At 37.8% G+C, this 22,043-nt stretch overlaps 1 protein-coding gene across 2 annotated transcripts in view; it reads right to left on the bottom strand.

Moving 5' to 3' along the window:
• Positions 1–22,043, bottom strand: part of LOC149074940 (uncharacterized) — a 153,305-nt gene that overhangs the window by 67,302 nt on the left and 63,960 nt on the right. Inside the window, exon 1 of one of the 2 annotated variants that reach the window (XM_089245892.1) lies at positions 2,654–2,831. The exons of the other annotated variant lie outside the window; for it this stretch is intronic. The gene's annotated coding sequence lies outside the window, so the exon portion shown is untranslated. Of the gene's footprint in view, positions 1–2,653; positions 2,832–22,043 lie in introns of those variants that run through there. 2 annotated transcript variants of the gene reach the window in all.

Below are 22,043 nucleotides of genomic sequence, written 5' to 3'. Positions count from 1 at the left end.
CTGTGGTGGTCGAGTGGTCATAATGACGGATTCGCGTCGGTTCAAACCCCACCTTCACCGCAGTGGTGGTCGGCTGAAGTTGGTTTCCTGTGGTTCCCAACTTCGAGGCCTCCCCATTGAAAAGTCTCGCCACAGAGAGCAACAGGCCTACAACGATAAATTATTCAATCATTACACTTCACTCATAGTAAGAAAAACTGGTGGCAGATGGCAGCACTACACACAACAAGCATTACACAGAAACAAACTTCACGTCAGGTTTCACTACACGCACATTCCCGCGTGTACCAATTCGTTAGAGGTTCCGCAGAGGAATATGGACGAGGTGCATGTGTGGTTTAGTAGTTGTCTCTTTTAATTCAGATTCAATAATCTGTAGATTTCTCATTAGTGATAATCGTAAATAAATCAATACAAAAAATAACTGGACTGATTGCCTTGCCAAATGATTCGGCTCAATCCAGAATGAAACCAGTGGAAAATTCACTGTAAAAAAACATTGAATATAACTTCGGAAATTCAATAGTTCAATTGATTGTACCGCTATTAAACGGATGAAGAAACGTGCAAACTCGAACTAAAATGAGTTATAACGCATGTGTACTTACTCCTCTTCACAAAGACACTTGGCTTATTGGGTAAGTAGTTTCTGAGATGTGATCCCGCTTTATAGACACGTGTCGAGCAGTTGCTGACGTCAGGCTGCCACAAATATCAAGATGGTACTAGCACAAACTTTCATCTTTTTAAAATGAGACACAGGATAGGAGTGATGGAGTTATTGAAGTTTGAAATTATTTCGACAAAAACTGTCGTTCATTTGGACGCGATTGCCTCCTTGCAAATGGCATCGATTTTAAAGACGTTTTCACGTCAAAAAATTCAATGTGAAAAAAAAGGAAATAATGGAAAATATATTTAATGCCAGACCGAATCATAATTTTGACGAAGTGTGCAATTTCAATCAACATTTCTTCATCATCTCTCAACACAGAGCAATAGGCCTACAACGATAAATAATTCAATCATTACACTTCACTCATAGTTAGAAATACATGAAATTTCGATGTTTGGTGACAATTCATCAAAATCATCTACTTGAAATTTCAATGATTGATTTTTTTCTTTGCTGTAATCACGGAACGAGATCAACGCCATCTAACGCCGCATTTTTTGAAACTGAATGGCCGAATGTTCCTTTCGCAAATATTCGCTTCAAGAACAGTCTCCGTGTTTTGACTGTTGACATTCTTCGACCTTTATGACCGGACGGATTCGAAGATCGGGAAATTAGGCGGCTTCTTTGACTTGGATTGCAGGCCGGAAAGTCTTGGCCGTTCTCTTCGACCATTCTCCAACATTTGACGATCATTGCCAATGGTGGAGCGGTCACACTAAGCAAAATGAGTTTCTTATATTTTTCAAATGAAGCCATTTTGTAGTTTTGGCATTGATGCTTCAAAGCAATTCCTAAACATTACATTTTTAGTTGTTTTTCCATAATTACCAGCAGAATGGCTCAAAGGTACATGTCTCAGGTCTCTTGGCAAACCAAGCGAGGACAAGATTTCTGTGACAGTTCATTAAAATCATCTACAGTCGAATCCCGTTATAACGAACTCCAAGAGACCGCAGAAATAACTTCGCTGTAACGAAATTTCGTTGTAAAGGAATTCCAGGTTTTACCATTGTTCCTATGACAACTTATATGGGGGCATTAGAAAAGCGTTCGTTAAAACGATATTTTCGCTATAACGGTACTCGTTAAAACGATATTTTCGCTATAACGGTATTCGTTAAAACGAGATTCGACTGCACTGACATAAAAATTTCAATGATTGATTTTTCTCGCGTGAAACCACAGAAAGGACTTGAGAGATTAGCGTCATCTAGAACCGCATTTTTTGAAGCTGAATTGCATGAGAGGCACAACAAAGTTTCCTGAAATATATTTTATATTCCTGCATATTTGTTTCAATCAAAGCAATATATATATATATATATATATATATATATATAAAGTTTAAACGATTAAAAATATTAAAAGTTAATGTTTAATAAACTTTAAATTGCATATGAAAAATAAAGTAAATTAAAAAATATTCCGCAACATTGTAGTTACTTTAACATGTAAGTTAAAGCGAAGTCGCCATGATCGTTACCTTCGTTCTATTTATGCTGTCTCGTGCTCATGTCCAGCATGGGCCAACAGTCATTCTCGAATACTTTATTTGCTTCCAATGTTCGTCTCACCACACACGTAAAATCATATTAATACAGTAATAGTGTTAGCTGAAGTACAATATTTTCTTTTTTTTGTCATGTAATAGCATTCAGGGGGGTGTACCTCATTTATATATATATAACCACTCAAAAGTTTTCTCCTCTGGATATTTCAATACTTGCCAATTAAAGGGTTACGTGACCCGCGACACATTTGCAGATCGCTTGAGGGACACACGGCACAGTTCCAGGGGACTTAGGCTGCCCGTGGTGCAGTTCCAGATTACTTGAGTGGCACGTGACATGATTTAAAGCCAATGAAGTGGCCAGCATTCTCATAAAGGTTGAGTACCCTTGTATTAAGCAAAAGAACAACTACAGTTCAACCAACATAATAAATTGAAAAAAAAAAAGTGGGGATAATTCTTACCAGTTCGACCGCAAGTTTTACCTAGGCGAGCTAAGAAAGTCATTAACACCACCACGACATAACAGGCTGAAAACCTTGCGCATCATCATCGCCACCACCCACGTGAAACCTGCGGACTGTACACAACATGTGCGTTCACAGAATATGGGTAGCCAAGCGACACACGGCACACCGTATCACGACACCATCGTGTGACGCTCTGGGTGGGCCAAGATTCAGTCTTTGGCGTGAGGCATCGGAGGGTAAAATACCAATAGTAATACAGTACACAGATTTGTCGGATATACAAAAAGAAAAACCCAGCAGATGCTATATTATTTGGATGAAATAGAAAAGAAAAAGTGGGTGAGCGCGAAGTAAAAGTTCTCTCTCAAAGCTTCAGCCATTCTTTTGTATTACGCACGTACATAGTGTTCGTTCCTCCTGAAGCTCAAGATGTAGGAGAAAAAAAAAAGAAAAAATGTTCATATACGGCAAAAGTTCTTCCATTTTCCAGATGTCGCGCTCTAAACAAGTGCCCGCCCTATTGTGTGCGTGTCACCCGTGGTATACGCCTCTACGTACGCAACAGACCGCAGAGGGCTTAAAGGTGTATTATAATACGCGATCAAAAGGCCACGTGAATAGCGGCAGCAAGTAAAAAAAAGAAAAAAAGAAAGCAGGTAAAGAGTATACAACAAAAGAGTCCGATTCCAGGTATAAAAAAAACAGCATTCTTTCTTTGGACTGTGTATCGAATTCATTCAACGGACAATGCCTCGCCAAGTTCAAGAGTAGGCAGAAAAGTGTAGGGGGAAAAAGACTGTTTTTATACAACTTTTGGTCCTTATTTTATCCTGTCAACGTAACAGACTTTCGCACAGTGAAACTTGGCTTAAACGTTTCCGGTAAGAGCGTTTTCTCCACTTCGTTTATCAACGGATCAAGCATTTTCCGTTCTATGGTTAGTTTATTATCACGTAAAACGCTGATCATAATGACACTCGAAATCAAAAATGATTGACTCTTGTACGAAAAGACAATGCCATCAACAGGATTATTCCGCACTAGATTAAATAACGTTATTTTTTGGTGACAAATGCATAAAAAAAGGTAGTTTTCCTTCTAAAACTATAACCGACATTTTTAAACATTTTTTATCTCTTTCGTAGGCAGAAATGTTTCATGCCGAATTCCAATGTTCCCAGTTTTTAAGGGCCACCTCTTACTTGCAGTTTTCAGATGTTTTTGCAAAATTTTTTCTGTTAGAGTTCGTATTTTTCCATTTCTATTGCAGAAAAATACTATCATCAACAGCAAATTAGACACTGAAAATCAACATGCAATTTTAATTTTTTTTACTTTGATATATGTCTGTGCGTGTAATTAATTAATTTTGCATTCATTATTATCTATTAAGTTAATTATCTTTTAGGTTCAGAATTTTCATAATATAATAATCAATTATAACTATATACAATATTTTTTGTAAATGTAATTACAAAAAAAAACACCAACTACATTTTCTGACAAACAGACAACACATTATGCAAGGGGCTGCGGGAAGGTAAATGGAATAGCACTGGGGGTGTGGGACGGATAACAGGTTAAGAACCGCTAGTCTTAATTAAGGAATTGGCGAAATTTTCGAAGCCCCTTTGAAGACAAACTTCCGCATAGCTTTAGGTCCGCGATACATATGCTATTAAGTAGCGTGTGTATCACGGGCCTCACAAACGAAATCGCCATATTTGTAAAGGAGTTTCGTCATGTGTGCGTATATAACTGAAATGGTCCTAGTAAAGATATTGCCCGAAATTATTTAATTTCATTTTCTTCTTTTAGAGCATTTTGACACACGGGAAAAAAATGATTGATGTGCGTTTATTGTAACAGTAAGTTTTGGCCCATGTTTGAAGATGTTACCCAACACAAGCAACATTTTTTTTACGCAACAATACACACGAATAATGGTTTTAACACAATCTAAGGGCTATTTCGAAACTGTAATTAATAGTTACTTATGTTATATTTGGAAACTGCTATACTGAAATAAGTAATATTCTTAAATAGTCCTGCCATTTTGAAACAGTACATTCAAGTAACGACAATTATTTTATCAATGCTATGCTTAACTGAATATCAATTTCAACTGGAAAATAACAATCAAAAATAATTTCAATGCTAAATACAGTATCGAATTCTACCTTCACCTGCTCTAACTAAGGTTTAAAAGGTTTAATTTTCAACCAAAATAACGCAATTATCCTCGTCTCATTATTAAAAGTACTTAATAAAAATTGTTTTCCAATTTTTACAAATTATTCTGACTTTGATTACAACGTTCTTAAGAACAACAAATGCAATCGAAAATTAAAACCAATTTCTTTTTGAACCGATATGTGACTGAGTTGTGATTGTAGTCAAACCAAAATAATGGAGTCAAGAGAGTAAACAGTGATGAATGAGAGTGGAAGGTACCCTAACTGCGCACAAACAGCAGTTGATTAAACAGAAGAGGAATGGGGCAAACATTTGCGCGACATCCCTCAAAACTTCTCTGTATACTTAAAAAAGAGGTCTTCAAAACGTCAACGAACATAACCGAGTCCAAACTTAACAATGTTGGGAAGCTTTCGAGTGATGCTGAACTTACATTCAACGGTCGAGTACTTTAGTACGCACACACATATGCATGAAGTACATGTATGCCTATGCAAAGAAAAAAAATAACATACGAGCTATATAACTCTGTTCAAACACGTGTTTGCAAAACACTCCGCAGCTACGGTCGGCAATGGCGCGTTATTTGGAGGAGGCGCCGAGGACCAATCGAAATCGACGGCATTACTCCCTCTCTCTGTATTACAAATAATTGGAATGTGCTTTCCGCAACCACAGGAGCATAAGCAGTAGAATTGAATTGAGAGGAAAATGAAAATGTATGTTCCGTATCATAAAGTGGATACGAACCCTCCTTATGAAACGTTGCAAATACGCAAATTCACTGAAAATACTCCACATTTACACACACAATGGCATTTGAAGTTTTCAACCCTTTTCTCCACAGGTGAGGCTTATCCTCCTTTCAATATTACAACAGCCGGGAAGAATACACTGAGAACCATCTGTTCGACCATTTTCTAACGAAGCTGCACAAGTATGTACTCGTTTCTCGTACTGAAATTGCTCCATTGAGACTTGAGAAACATCTACGAATTCTCCTCGGACCAAGGATCCTCTCTTTCTCTCCACTTTTACTGTAGTAGTACTCAAAATAAACGTTTTACTCCCGTTACTTTCTAAGTAGAATTACTGAGGAGGGGAAGGATTGAAAGCATAAACCAAACCAAAAAAAATTGTATTTTTATATAAACATGAAATACTTTTGTGTGAACGGGCGTTGCACGACACACATAGAACACCTATTGTATATGCATTGTAGTACATTTACAACACAGGCTGATACGGGGAGGGGGATAATCGTCCTCCTCCCCGTTTATAGAAAAAATTATATTATTAGAATCACGAGGGGGGGGGGGGAATGTACATTCACGAGATTCCTTCCGTTCATAGAGTCTGTATCCGTCTATGATTTACACTATCTACAAAAACTACCCTAGATCCAGGGTTCCCAAATCATGCTCCGTGGAGCAGGCAAAGATTTCGTGGTGCTCTGCGAAGATCTTGGAGAATAAATAAATAATTTTTCCAAGTTTTTAAAAAATTTACATTTATTCCAGGTTATGCTGGGAGCTATATTCTTTGTGAATCAACGAAAGCAAATGTCATTTTAAAAATAATTGCATACGTTCAAACATTGGTTTTATTTTTGCACTAAACTGCGTTTATCCAACCAGCAGGTGAAAAATTTTCGAGGGTATTTTTTTTTTCCCGAGTTCATCCAATACGTTAACCCCTTTACGATCACGGACGTAATATTGCGTCCAAACATCAGTGGACCAAATTAAAACAAGTTCTCTGTGTTTATACCTAGAATAAGACAACCATAAATATTTTATGTCAGTTTTTAGTTTTTATAATTGCACTTTTAATTGGGGTGCTGTATTTGAGAAATATAGGCCTATGACCTCCAAATTTGTTATGGACATCTTTTTCCAAGCCACCTCGTTGAGCACTTTGCTTGTTGTGGCATTTCCTTTCTTCACCCTCTCGAAGCTTTATATCAACCTTATCTCAACTGAAGTTGCTTTTTCTTTCAAATAATTATTTGAACAAAACAACCAAGTAGACATTAGTCCCATACTGGTTGTTACAATCAAAATGTTTATGTACGTTAAGATTACTAAAATAAGTTGAAATTCTTGACAAATAGATAGAAAAATTATAATTAATGGAACAAAAGTAAAAATATGTATTATGAAGGTAAGTGAAAAATAAACAAAAGAAAATTAGAGAACGGAAAGAAATGTAATTGAATTTAGTATAACAATAAGTGGTGGCAAGATATATAGCCTATACAGTCGAATTCCGTTTTAACGAATACCGTTATATCAAAAATCTCGTTTTAACGTACACTTTTGTAATCCCCCAGATAAGCTTACATAGGAACAATTCAAAAAGCTAGAGTTCCTTCGTAACAAAATTTCGTTATAACGAAGCGATTTCTCCAGTCTCTTGGAGTTCGTTATAACGGGATTCGACTGTGCACACAATTGGTGTGAATAATAAGCATGTAACGCGCTGGGTTGAAGGTGCTGTGACGCTTTTGCGATGTGAGAACATGAATCAACATATGCAGAATACAATAATGTACATCCATGCCAATGCAATGCATTTGCAATTGTCTAAATTTTTCTGAACAAAAAGTTGGATATTTATTTGACAATATTTTTTTCCCCTTTTTTTCATTTAATTCATACATTGAGTTAGTTGATAAAGCAGAGGGGAAATAAATGAAAGTTGTGTTTAAGAGAAAAAGTCTGAGGATCAAATTAAAAGCGGATCTCAATGTCTGGAATTTGAAAAAGATGGAACTTAAGATATTTTAAATTCGAGAATGTATAGTTGCCTCTTTAATCTCAATAGGAAGGGTATTATAAAATTACGGAATGAGAAAACTGAAATGTTTGAGTATAGTTTTGTGAACTAAAGGTAGTGAATATATGGAATTAAGGCGAAGGGATGTGCGGGATGAGTTTGAGGGTAAAGTGAATTGATTCTTCTTGATTATCATTAATCAGTGCCGTCTTAACGCATGGGCCTACCCGGGCACGGGCGAAAATAAAGGGCCTCACAAAAATTAAATATGGTTGAAATTTTCGCGAATTTGCCTGGTAGGGCCTCAGAAAAATCACTTGGCCTGGGGGCCCATGATGCTCTTAAAACGGCCCTGTCATTACTGATCTTTAAAAATATAAATAACGTATAGGTGTAGGATCTGGAGTTGATGAAAAAGTTTGTTTAATGGAGTGTTATAATCAGATGTCAATTGAATTTGATAACATTTTTTGTAGAGACAAAATAGGAGTAACATTAGATACATAATCGCTTCTCCAGACAGATAGACCATACAATAAATACGAATGAAACATTGAGTAGTAGTAGGTTAGTAGAAAGGTTTTACTCACGATAAAGGTTTCAGATGATAAAACTTCTATAACATAAAACATAACTTCTATAACTTGAACAAACAACTACGATAAAATACCTTGGTATTCATGTTGACCAGAAATTTTTAAAATGGCTTTCTCATATTCTGGTCAATATGAATACCAAGGTATTTTATCGTAGTTGTTTGTTCAAGACGTTGACGGTTACACGAATTGCAATTAAAACAATTTGGTTCATGGAGTATTATGTTATGTTCAAGAGGTGGAATATTACGTGAAGAGAAATGAATAAATTTACTTTTAGAAATGTTTAACTTGAGATTATTATTAATAAACCAGTTTTGAATTGTAATTATATCACTATTAATTTTGTTGTGATGAGTGGTTGATAATTTGTTCCAGAGTAGAGAATGACAAGTATCGTATCGTCGGCAATTGAAATGATTTTACCACTTATTTTAAGATTACATAAATCATTAATAAAAATAATGAATAATAACGGGCCTAATACAGATAATTGTGGGACTCCGCTGATAATATTCATAAAATTCCTGAAATGAGCATCACATTTTACTCTTTGAGTTCTGTTAGTAAGATAAGAGTGGAGAATGTTAAAACCATTGCCTCTGATACCACAAGAATGCAATTTAGAGAACAGAACTCTGTGATCGACACTATCAAATGCTTTCCTAATATCTAAGAAAATGCCTGGTTTTTCAAGATAAATCAATATTTTTTTGTGTACACATATTCAGTAAAGTTTAAAAGTGCTGATTCAGTGTTTCTTTTTGGTAGAAATCCATTTTAATTGGAGGAAAATAATTCACTGTAGTTTAAAAAAAGAGTAAATCCTAGTTTTGAGAATCATCTCAAAAACTGAGATGGAAGGTGTAAAAATGGAAATAGGTCTATAGTAGCTCAAATCATTAGAATTTCCATTTTTGTAAATAGGAATAACTATTGCTGATTTTAGGGATTCACGAAATTCTTCCTTTCCAATACAATTATTGATTAGAGTTGCCAAAATTTGAAGAATATTGATAGGAAAACTTTTGAGAATATTTGTAGTTATACCGCAAAAACAGGAAGCAGAATTTGGAAGCGATTTAATTATTTTTGATATTTCATACTGATCAGTAGGTATCAGAAAGATAGATTTGTCATTAGTGTGCATATACTGTTTAAAATTATCATTTTATGCCTGTCTATGTTCTGAAATATTCACGAAATGGGTATTAAAGTTATTAGCTAGTAATTGGGAATTTGTTTCTGAGGGCATTATTTTATTTTTGTTCTCTGATCCGAGTATTTTATTAATAATTATCCGAGTATTGCAGTTACAAAATTTAGTGTAAAAATTATTTTTTGGTAATTTGATTTGACTATTGAGAAATGATGTTACATTTTTACTTCCTGACACATTTGCCCAGTTACATTTTTACATTTTAACCCCTGACCAAGGGGCATACAGGATATTTCAGTAAATCTGACGATGACCAGTTCGAAAACTTGGCAGGGCGAAACGGGATTAATCCCAGAGTTCGAGTGGCAATGAGGTCAGATTCGAGAGAGGTGCAACACTACTAATGTCCGTCGTGGGGTTATATGCTATAAATACAAATCTATAGCCTTCAACCTGTAGGACTTAACATGAGCGGAGATACGGAGGCGGGGAGGTATGGTGAGCAATGCGCCCCCCCCCCCCGATAGCGTCAAAGATGGAGTCGACTGATCTAATTAATGCATATGTGTGTATATGAATTCACACACACATCATCATCGTGCCCCCAGACTTTCAAGTCTATCTCCGCCTATGGGACTTAGCACTACTTAATGGCAACGCCAAGTCCTACCCTACACGCAAGAGCAGAAAACTACCCATTAGTACGGTAAAACTAAAAAAACTAACCTATCTAACGACGGTCGCATAAATGGGATAAATAATTTCAGAACCAGAGGGGGGGGGGGGGGAAATAGGAGAAAAATTTCCTAACCTCCTACTTATTAGTTACACATAACTTAAGTGGCCCGCGTCACGTTTCCATACCAGTGAAGTGGCCCGCACTCTCCTGAAGGTCGAACACTCGATATAAAGTATCACATGAAATACATAATTAATTCAGAACACAATGTTTCAGAGATTTCTCAAAACGGTGAAAAAAAAAAATGGAAACAATCTTTTCGTGTGCACGATTGTATTTTCATCACATATCGCATATAAATGAAGAAACTAATAAAGCTTATAACCATGGGAGAAAAAAAAAACCAAAACAAATGCCGAGTCTGAAACCATTTATACATTGGCCAGAGAAGAAAAGAAGGGATGCACCATAACTCACCTCGAAAATATCGCGTTTGTTGCGCTATAAATTAGAGCAATATATGAACATATAAAAAAACCAAGACAAGGAGTTCCAAAAAGACTTCTAAATTCCTGTTGTTGTTTTTTTTTTATACGTCCGTGTGTGTGAGAGTCTGAAGTGACTGGACTCACTTAGTATTCTGTGAGAGTCCTCACGAACTTAACTGATAACAGACTCTAGCGACACAGAAGCTCGCTCCGTAGCTTTTTTTTAATATTAAATGCAGTAAATTTATACATTTTTTTTCTTAGTTCATAGGGGTTATACGTTTTTATCTTCCTTTCGTCGTCATATATGTGAGTTACGGTCCCATGGGGTCTCGCCTTCAACGCTTACCATTGATTCCCCGTGGGTTAACCCCGTGAAATAACACATGGTCAATTTTTATTTCGGCGAGTGCTCTCTCTCTCTCTCAACATCACCGATCTTAAATTGAAACTCGGTTTCAATTTCTTATAAGTACCGAAAGAATATTATAACATTCGTAATAGTTTTACTAACTGTTTTCTCAAAGAAAACGCAAAATTTCTCAAGATTAACTTTGTGCAAAATCATTGTTGTAAGAATGAACCCGTATTCATTTCACCCGTAAAGCATTTCTTATCAAGATCACTGTTGATGGAATGAATGTGTTGAAAAACATTTCTTATCAAGATCATTGTTGGAAGAACATTTAGACTTTGAACGTTAGACTAGTTATAACGTAAGGACTTTGTTAAAATACTGATTCACAGAATGAACATGAAAAATCATCTTTTAATCGATATTATTGTTTAAACACCATGTTTCTATCAAAAAAGAATGACTGTGTTTAAAGAAATGTTTGCAAAAACATTTTCACTGATATGGTTAAAAAACAAATTGTTGCATGGCATTTTTTATTCTGTATTCTTCCCCGTCAATAAGGAAAGGTTATATACCAAAGATATCCAATTTTCAAAACCAACTTAAAAATGCAGAAATACATTTAATTAGAATCGCCCAAGCGAAAGATCGCATTAACAATAAGAATAATTATTATTGAAGCCATTTCTTATTTTTGTTCCGGGGTGGGGGGGGGGCTCCCCTCTCTTTATAACTTCCTATTGCGATATTCCTTTTTCAGCAGCTATTGAGGTAGTCTCGTTATTACTTACAATAATAATACACGTACTATATCCAGAAACATAATATAAGCATTTCTTATTATGATCATTGTTGAAAGAATGAATGCGTAAAAGAATTTATTAACATGGTCATTGTTGAAAGAAAAAATGTTGAAAACCAATTCTTATCAAGATCATTATCGAAGGAATGCAAAAAAAAATTTCTTTTCAAAATAATTGTTGATGGAATGAATGTTGAAAAGCATTTTTTAACAAGATGATTGTTGAAAGAATGAACCCATAAAAGTATATTTTAACAAAATCTTTATTGGAAGAATCAAAGCATAAAAGCATTTCTTAACAAGATCATTGTCGGCAGAAACTTGCGATTTTTTTAAATCATTAGCAGAAAATTAATACGAAAAATGCTCTTTAAAAGAAACATTTAGAATCATGTAGATGAAATCAAAATTGTCACCACTGTCGAGAAAACTTTTAAAAAGCATTCTCAACGATATCATTCTGAAAAAAAAAGCATTGTTGCATGGCATTACTATTGCATTCTTACCCGACACTAACCTTACAAACTTTGCATAAAAATAAACAAACAAAAACAATGCTTTTAGAAAATTAATTATTCACCGAAACCTATATCCTCGTTAACATACCAAAGATAGACGCAACTGAAACCAATACAAAAATACACACATTCAATTAGAATCGTATATACAAAACTTTCCAGACCATTACTGTAATGGTTATTGAGGTAGTCAGGCATTATTTCTAAATAATAACAACATAATGCACATACTATATCCAAAAGAATAATATATTATATAAAAAAAGCATTTAGCATCATGATCATTGTTGAAAGAGTAAATGCTAAAAGCCATTTTTAATCAAGATCAATGCCTTCCAGTAGGGCCAGAAGTAGGGGGTGAGGCAGGGAGGCTGGCCCGGTGGAAAAATTTAGGGGGTGGGGGTGGCAGTTGTAGGTGGCAACAAAGAACACTGCTATAGAATTATCGAATTTTAAAGTTGCGGGTAGGCATGCTTGCCCGGTATGCAAGAGGGCCTGGGTTCGAGTCCCGGCGGAGACGTGATGACTTTTCTTTCCGAGCTCACCTCAGCATAATATCCGGAAAATAACTGTTTCCTTGAGGCATAATAATGTTTGCCCCGGGTGGCAAAAATCTTAGTTACGGCCCTGCTTTGAGTATTCAGACATTATCGTTGAAAGAACGAAAGCGTAAAAAAAATTTTTAACCAGATCATTGGTGAAAAGAACTTGTCAAAATCATTGTTGAAAGAACCTCTCAAAATAATTATTGAAAGAACCTGTCAAAATCATTGGCGAAAGAACCAGTCAAAATCATTGGCGAAAGAACCAGTCAAAATCATTGGCGAAAGAACCAGTCAAAATCATTGGCGAAAGAACCTGTCAAAATCATTATTGAAAGAATCTGTCAAAATCATTGGCGAAAGAACTTGTCAAAATCATTATTGAAAGAAACTGTAAAAATCATTATTGATTGAATCTGTCAAAATCATTATTGATTGAATCTGTCAAAATCATTATTGATTGAATCTGTCAAAATCATTATTGATTGACCTGTCAAAATCATTATTGAATGTCACTGTCAAAATCATTGGCGAAAGAACCAGTCAAAATCATTGGCGAAAGAACCAGTCAAAATCATTGGCGAAAGAACCAGTCAAAATCATTGGCGAAAGAACCAGTCAAAATCATTGTTGAAAGAAACTGTCAAAATCATTATTGAAAAGAAATTTTCGAGATCATTGCTGAACGAATGAACACGTGTAAAAGCATTTCTCATCAAAATCATTGTTGATGAAATAAAAGTTGACAATCATAACGCATTCTTTAGATAAAAATCAAAATGCTTCAAGCCAAAAGGAAAAAAAAGTTACCGTCGTTAAGAAAACTTCCGAAAACAGCATTCGCCATTCACGACATTAAACAAAAAAAACCCATTGTCGCGTGGCATTTTCTCCCACCTGCCAATAACCTAAAAATAAAATCAAAGCGGCATTAAAAATTCCAGAAAGTTAATTATTCACCGAAAACCCACATCCTCATTAACATACCAAAGATATCCAATATACGAAACCGAAACCAACATAAAAATGCAAAAAAATACACACATTTAATTAGAATCGCACACACAAAACTTTCAAGACCAATACAGTAAAAAAAAGATAGCATTAATAATAACAATAATCATTATTGAATCTATTTTTTTCCATTTTTGTTCCGGGGGGAAGGGAGCCCTCTCTTTATAACTTCCTATTGTGATATTTCTTTTCAGCAACTATTGAGGTAGTCGTTATTACTTAGAATAATAATACATAACATAATACACATACTACCCAGAAGAATAATATATGATATATAAAAAAAAAATTGAAACAATTTCATCGCACAAAAGAGCGGGTGATTCGTGCCTCGAATCCCAAAATCACTGCCACCGACGCCGTCACCATCACTGCCGGCCGGCCAATGTGCTTGCTCTCTTGTTGTGTTTTTTTTTTCTTTTTCCCATTCAATTCTTCGCTTCGTAGAATTTCGAACTTCTCCAAGGCCGGCCTTACGTTTTTATTTTTACTTTCAAGCACTGGACGTGTTGGCGGCCTACGCACGATAATAATTTAAAAAGAAAACGTTCTAACTCTGGCCACCGGGCTTCGTTTCGGTGAAGAAGAAAAAAAAAAAAAGAACACAGAGAGTGAGAGAGCCCCACCCGCTCCAACCGGTAATGGTTGGTGGGGAGAAAGACCCACCTCTATATAAAATGCGAAAATTTTCATCCTGGACATACCGCACAAAGTGATGGCGGTGGTGATGCTGATGACCTACGTCTGATGACCTTCCACGCGAGAAGGCTATTACACAATTATTGTGTTATTTTTCCTTCACACGTAGGTCTAGTCTTCCTACCAGTCCATTGATTCCTCGCGCTAAATTCAAAGAGAGACTCGCAATTCATTCAACTTTCCTTTCAGTGATTTTCTCATCCTTCCCTTGTCTTATATTTATTTCTCGGTGTCTGAATTCACACGAATTCCTCGGCTTCCGCGATATGCACGTTACATAAAGGGTTTCGTGGAAAATTCACTGACAACAAAATTCACACTGCCACCTAATGCATTGATAAGAAAATTCACCGACAAACAATTCCATCGAAGGAAGAATCACCGCTGAAAAAATTCACCATCACCAATGAGTGAGTAACCGAGTGAATGAGCAAGTAAGTGAATGTGTGAGTGACCGCGTGGATGAGTGACCGTATGAGTGACTCACTCCCTCAGGATCGAACCCGCGGACCTGACGGAAAATTACCATGGTGGTACAGAACGTCTTACCACGGCACCACAAAACACTGGACTTGCACACATCAGCTCATGAACTCCAAGCGAAGCCACAACCTCCTCCACTTGATCCTAGATGCACCTCGTACACATGCCTCTGCGGAATTCCTAACGAATTGGTACATGTCGGAACGTGTTGTGTGTGTGTGTGTTTATGTACAGGAGTGGCCCTGACGTATTATTCATGTTGTGAGAGTTGTGCTTGTTTGGTGTTCTTGCCGGTCTCTATCTTGCATTATTGCATTACTTGTTGTGAAGATTGTAAATGCTTGAATTTTCATGTTATTTAAGTATGTACCATGGTTGAAGGTCTGCATGCTTTCTGCGGAGACTCAGAGGGTATGAGGTTTCTCGATCACCATGTGCTGTAGTGCCTGCCGCCAACGGGATTCGAATTTCGCCAAGCAATATAATATTGTCCCCCCTCATGCCAGAAGCAATAAAATGTGCAAATTCCCCACCCCACCCCCCCCCTTCTTTTATCAGCTGGTTGGATACCCCCCTATCTTGCTATCTACCTTTTGCCTGAGACACGAATGTGTATCCCTACTGAAACAGATGTTACAAAACATTTCAGGAAAATAACTTCGATAGAGCAACATGGGTAGAGTAAACATTCAAACGTCATTTCCCACGGGGGGACATTGCACATTCAAGCTTCTAGATGAGGGGGGACGATATATGTTAGTCAAGCTAAATGAGCCGTGGTTGGCAAGAGAGAGTACGAGAAGCATTACTCTAACCTTTTCCAAACGACAGACCTGCGCGAGATCATGCACCAAAGTTAGTAGCATCTTGTTTCAATCGCTCTTATAAAAAGTTCTACTACCCAGGGGCGGCTTCAGCTTACCTGACGCCCGGGTGCAAAATCTCACGTGCCGCTCCCTACAAACGACCCTGTTGGGAGGCTGACAAAGCATCGGCATGGGGGGGGGGGCCCTTGAAATTAAACTAATTTCTTAGGATATGTCGCAAAACATTACTCACCAAGAAAAATGTTACTGACCCATACATCTCGCTTTTGAAGAAACTGTCCCGTTTTTAAAGAGGTTGTTCTGCTTTTTTGGTTTAGAACTATGTTACCACTCTTACTTATTGCCAAATAACTCAATCCACAAAACAGTACTGATTGGTGTGAGCAATCATTGCTTTTTCACATATCCTGTAAAGATTGTGCATAAAAAACGAGGCGATTTTTATTAGTAAATTCATTTCAGGGAGTCGTTTCTGGAGCTCCAGAATTCTTCTTTTGCCTTTATTTTGACCGTTCCAGAAAAATTAATATTTGATGGCAGCAAAAAATGCTTGCCCCTTGTGATGGAGTGCATTGCTTTTGTTATTACGGTCCCAAGAGGCTTTACCTGTTCCCTCAAGTTTTCTCAACAATTTCGTCGTCATCGTAATTGTCATGTAAATTTTAACTATTGGAATTTTTTTTTTTAAATTTGGTGTCCGACTAAAGTTCAAGCTGCCACCCCCTTCCAACCTGCCGCCCGGGTGAACCGCACCCCCCCCCCGCACCTTCGCTTAAGCCGCCCCTGCTACTGCTGCACACCAACGTGAAGAATGTTATGAAAGAAGCGTTCATCCAGTCTATACAGAATCAAATACGTGATAAGGTATAAGTCTATACATGATTCGAGGTATCAAGTTCACCTTTCCCGGATATAGGAGATTATTCCCGATCGAAAAAGAAGAAAAGGCACATACAGCTTTCACGAGGAACGAACATCTCGATGGTTTCCTCTGGCTTTTCCCTTAATAAGGGGAAGGAAGTCACGTATTTTCGAGAGAAAAACACAACTGCGATTTTTTTGTTGTTGTTTCTGCCTTTCATATTCAGCTCTCCTTATACGTTTCGAAAGCCTCCCTCTCATTATTACTCCCCTCCTACCTTCCCGAATACTCACAAATAATAATCACTATTATAACTTATAAAGAAATATAATCAAAATCGCAACATAATAACCGGATGCCCACCACCCGTAAATATTTAATCGTTTCCAATAAGTTATTACGAGTATTACGAGACCACTATGTAAGTCCTTAAACGAAATTATTACTCCCCTGTGAGGTTGTCACGTATAATCTGTCCGAGTGGGGAGCGCACCATTTTTTTTTTGTCCACGCAAATAATGATTATGTCAACCATTCCATTGGATTATAACAATACCCCATACTCTCTACGAGAAGAGGGGAAACGGCAGTATTTTCTGGACAAAATTTGCTGTTACTATTTTTCTGAATACGTATACGTTAACAGGGATTCTCTCTCTCTCTCGTTGACATGAAGAAAGTGGATCCCGCTTTATAACGTTTTTCAAAAAAACCGTCGTAAAAAACATTGCAAGCGGAAAAAAAGAGAAATCTCTCAATGAGTATTAGTGAAAGATGGGACCACGATTTGAGTTTGTACTAAGCGGGAAAAGGTTCTACGAGGAAACGGACGTCATAAGCGGGATCCACGTCGTAATATCAGAATATCAGTTTATCATCAGAATATCAGTTTCGCCGCCAGATCATAGATCGCCCTGGCGACTAAAAAAAATTGAGATGAGTGCCTCATTTTTTTTTAACGTTTGATAACTGAATTGTGAAGTCTGAGGACAACAAATTTTTCTGAAATTATGTTAGCCTGTCTGCTTGCACGGAAAGGGTCAAAGAATGCGCTATTTTGGATCAATTTTTCGGGGGGGGGGGAGGGGGAACGCGTAAAATTTTGCTGGCGCCTTTAAATATTTTCCTGATTTTTCAAGCCCTAATTTACGTATAAAAAAATTGAATAAATCGTAATTTCATCATTTAAAAATGATCCAGCGCACTCCTTACAAAGTATTTGTGGATCCCCAGGGGTCCACAAACCACACGTTGAAAAACATTGATCTATCTAGTGAGAAGGGAGAAGATAAGCTGAATATATTTTTCCTCGATATTGTTAAGCTGCACTTTATTGTCCAAAAGAAAACTACCAGTTCATAACATAAAAAACGTGGTTAAAAAAAAAATCCTCAACATCTACACGCCACCTATGTTGGAAAACGCGATCTGTAAAAGCGTAATAACATCTCTTAAAAATCGATTTCAGGAGGTTCTTGGACAGGGAGTAGTATAGATACGATCAATTAATTTACGCCAGACTAAGATCGATGAAGACGTAAAAGAAGTCAAAGGAAAATAATCAGTTCCCAATAACACAGATACATATAATAACAAATAATAATCACTTGATGCAAGAGACACATCCAACACTTCCCTTTGAAGATTGTGATGGATACGGTCAAGAACGAGAGACTTCTCACGCTACCAAGAGAGATTCTCACCAATTACCATCGATTCCCGCATTTTCTCAAACTGAAACAAATCTTTTATCACATAAGAAAGTAAAAGGGTGGTCATTTTTTTTTTTGTTCTTGTGAGAATTAAGAGCACGAAATTGTGTGCAAGCAATACACATACACAGTTCAGTAGTCATTTTTTTTATTTCGTCTGAGGTAGGACCACAAGTGCACGAGTACTTCATGTTAATAAGACCAAAATGTGGGGGAAAAAATTACAAGTGATACAACACGTAAGATTCTAAACTGCGGTGGCTGGTTCTTTAGGTCTAATCAGGGCTTAAAATTTAGATTAACTGGCCTGGGGCAAAGCAGGAATAAGGGTGAGAACCCCCCTCCCTTCCCCGCTGCGACTGGAGTCAAAGATCTTTGGTTAGTCTGCAAATAGATACTATTCGAATTTTGGGGTTCCTGAAATTATGGGGGCCTAGGACAAATGCTCCACTTTCCCAAGCGAATTTCGGGCTATGGGGCTAGTAAGAACCGGGCTAAGCAGAACATTATGCTCCAGGGCTCACGATGCTGTTAAAACGGTATCGTATTGTCCAAAAGAAAACCACTAGTTCACAGGTAACGTGGTGGTAAAAAAAAAAAAAAAAAAATTAACATCTCCACGCCACCTATGTTGGGAAATACGATCCGCAAACACTTAATAACATCTCTTAAAAAATCGATTCCAGAGCTTCTTGAACAAGGAGTCAATTAATTTACGTGAGACTAAGATCGATGAAGACGTAAAAGGAGCCAAAGAAAAATAATCCGTTCCCAATAACGCAAATACACACAACAACAAATAATAATCACTTGAAGCAAGACACACATCCAACACTTCCCTTGGAAGATTGTGATGGATACGGTCAAGAACGAGACTCTTCTCACACTACCAAGAGAAAGAGAGATTCTCACCAATTACCATCGATATTCCCGCATTTTCTCGAACTGAAACGAATCCTTTACCACATAAGAAAGTAAAAGGGTGGTCATTTGTTTTTTTTTTGTGTGTGTGCTTGTGCGACTTTAGCGTACGAAATCGCAAGCAATAGGTCTCTTTTTCCCCCCGTCTGAGGTAAGTTGGTTCTCTGACGGTGGTCGGTGATCGATTGTGCTGATATCAACCACCTCCGTAAAAAAACATAATAATAATAATACAAAAATACGGCAGCTGAAATAATTGCTGAAATTGATTGGGGTCAAGCAAAGAAGATAACGAGGTAGCAGCAGCACAGCAGCCATTCTCTTAACTAACGGGGTGGCGGTGGCAGCGGAATATTAGTCCGTCCACTCTGGTGAAAGTAATTTAAATGAGGCGTTGGTCTTCTCTCTGAAACAGGATCCGGTTACTCGGATAAAAAAAAAGAAACATGCGCAAGGTGCCGTGCAAAATAAAAAAGATTAAAAACCAAAAAAAATTCTGTAGGGCGCGGTGTGTGAAATCTACGAGTTCTTTAACTGCTTCCCATTCCATTGTTGGATGTTTCGTTCAAGTGCGTGTTGTTATTCACTCGCTATTCCTCTGGAACGCGGGTCACGAGAGTGACCACAAGTCTCCCCGGAGCCTACCTACTACTGAACTGAAATTGGCAGACATGTTCAACACTGCATAACAGTTGAAAATCAATTGAAATTCAAGGGCGTGTAGTTTTGCAGTTCGGCCGCGCGAGTAGGCGTACGAGCATAAATTTAACAGAAATCCAACGGGGGGGGGGGGGAGGGTTGGAATCGTGAAATTATACAGATTTCAACGGAGAATTCACCCACAGGGGCGCAACGTGTGCGTTGTTGATGAAATGACACGGAATACAAATTTTCATGATACGCGAGAGGTGATGCCGTGCAGGTCAGGCACTGATTCCAGAACGATGCGTCGGGAGGGGCGGCTTATTGTGTAGGTTCGTTGGATCGCCCGGTATTTTGTGCGGGACAATTTTTCTAATATTATTTGGGAAAATTGGGGGGGGGGGCTTTTTCTGGATCCGCACCTGAACGAAGGTAGATATCTCCAGCTGCGAATAGAGCAGAGGTAGACATCTCCAGAGTGCAAATGAAGAGGAGGCAGACATCTTCACCTGCGAGTAAAGCGAAAGCAGGCATCTTCAGCTGCAAATGGAGCCGAGGCAGGCATCTTCAGCTGCGAATGGAGCAGAGACGGGTGCCAATCCAAGGCAGTTTATTGGGAGAGGCGTCGTATTGTGTAGGTTCGTCCCGTATTGTCCCTTTAAGAGCCAGCTCTATCGATCGTGTGGGTGAAATACTTAACAAACATTTCATGTTTTCAAAACTTTCCCAGTCTTAAAGGGTTATCCAGTCCTTGGGAGGGCAGATCGCCTCCATTACTCCCCCTCCCTGATCCAAGAGCCTGATGCAGATCCTGAAAATAGAGCTCCAAAAGAGGGGGTATTTGCCCATGGTCTTCTTTCGTTACTTGTCTAAGTTCCGTCCGTTGCTATTTTGGGCATCTTCAAAGCTAATATCATTGATTGTTGAACGATAGGAAGTAACGAAAGAAGACCATAGTCCTGTGGTTCTCAAACTTTTGAAACCAGCGGGTTCCTTGCGCGTCTTTGCGGTCGTGTGGGCATCATGTTGGACTCTCATCGAGAGGATTCAGGTTCGAACCCCGTTGGCGGCGGAGTAAGGGCCTGAATTAAATTTCTGCGGTTTTCCATCTTCGAGGAGCGAATACGAGCCGATCTCCCATTTGCAAAAAAGTCTCTTCGTAGAGAGCAGGCACACCCCCCTTCAACACAATACTTACATAACATGGAAATTAAGGCGTTTGCCATTTTAACTTCAAAATATGGAAGACTATATTTAGGCAACACAAATATAACACGAAACAAGCATAAACCTGGCAACACACACACGTTCCTGCACGTATTCGTTAGAAGTGCCCAAAGGAATGCTTACGACAAGTGTGTTCAATCCGTATGAGAGGGAGGCTTACTTAAGTGATCTGCGACAGTGCAGCGTGTCACTCAAATGATCCTGTAAATGTGCCGCGTGCCACTGAAATGCGTTGGAACTGTGATCTGTAAATATGTTACGGGATAATTAACCACTTTACAATCAAGGACGTAATATTGCGTCCAAAAGCCTGTGGAATAAACTCAAACAAGCTGTTTTCTTTTCTCTCCCCTCATTATCGCGAGGCTTTGTTGTAATCCTACGAAATTGTTCTTTTTATTTCTATGCAATTACAGCGACTTCCCCCCCCCCACATATATGATGTATCCTTCTACTGTATACATATAAGATCAAAAGAGAACAGGTTGGGTGAGGGGGAAAAAGAGCAATCTACTTCGTACACCTACTCCCTCTTTTACCAAGTCTCTGTAGATGTGACTTGGTAAGATTTACTTTCTAAAATCCTCATCTCTCTCTAATCTGTACTTACCTGTTATACTGTTTTCCTTTCATTTTCTTCTACTTTTTTCCCTTCAACTTCTTTCCCTTTCTCTAACGTGCGGTTAAGTTAGGACAAGGTTACCATATTTATCGCTCATTCGTCAAGCTTACCATATTTATCGCTCATTCGTCAAGCTTACCATATTTATCGTTCATTCGTCAAATACGGATCATCCGAATTTATCGCCAATACCTCGTAAGCGAAGGGGCTAGGTAATATGGGAATGTGCTACGGAACACTTGAGTCATGTGAAACTGCA

Source organism: Pholcus phalangioides, unplaced genomic scaffold (assembly GCF_987345545.1).
Source record: "Pholcus phalangioides strain wild (caught in Gottingen) unplaced genomic scaffold, Ppha-v1.0 ptg000016l_1, whole genome shotgun sequence".
Classification (NCBI taxonomy): Eukaryota; Metazoa; Arthropoda; class Arachnida; order Araneae; family Pholcidae; genus Pholcus; species Pholcus phalangioides.
This window is presented reverse-complemented; position numbering and strand designations above follow the sequence as displayed.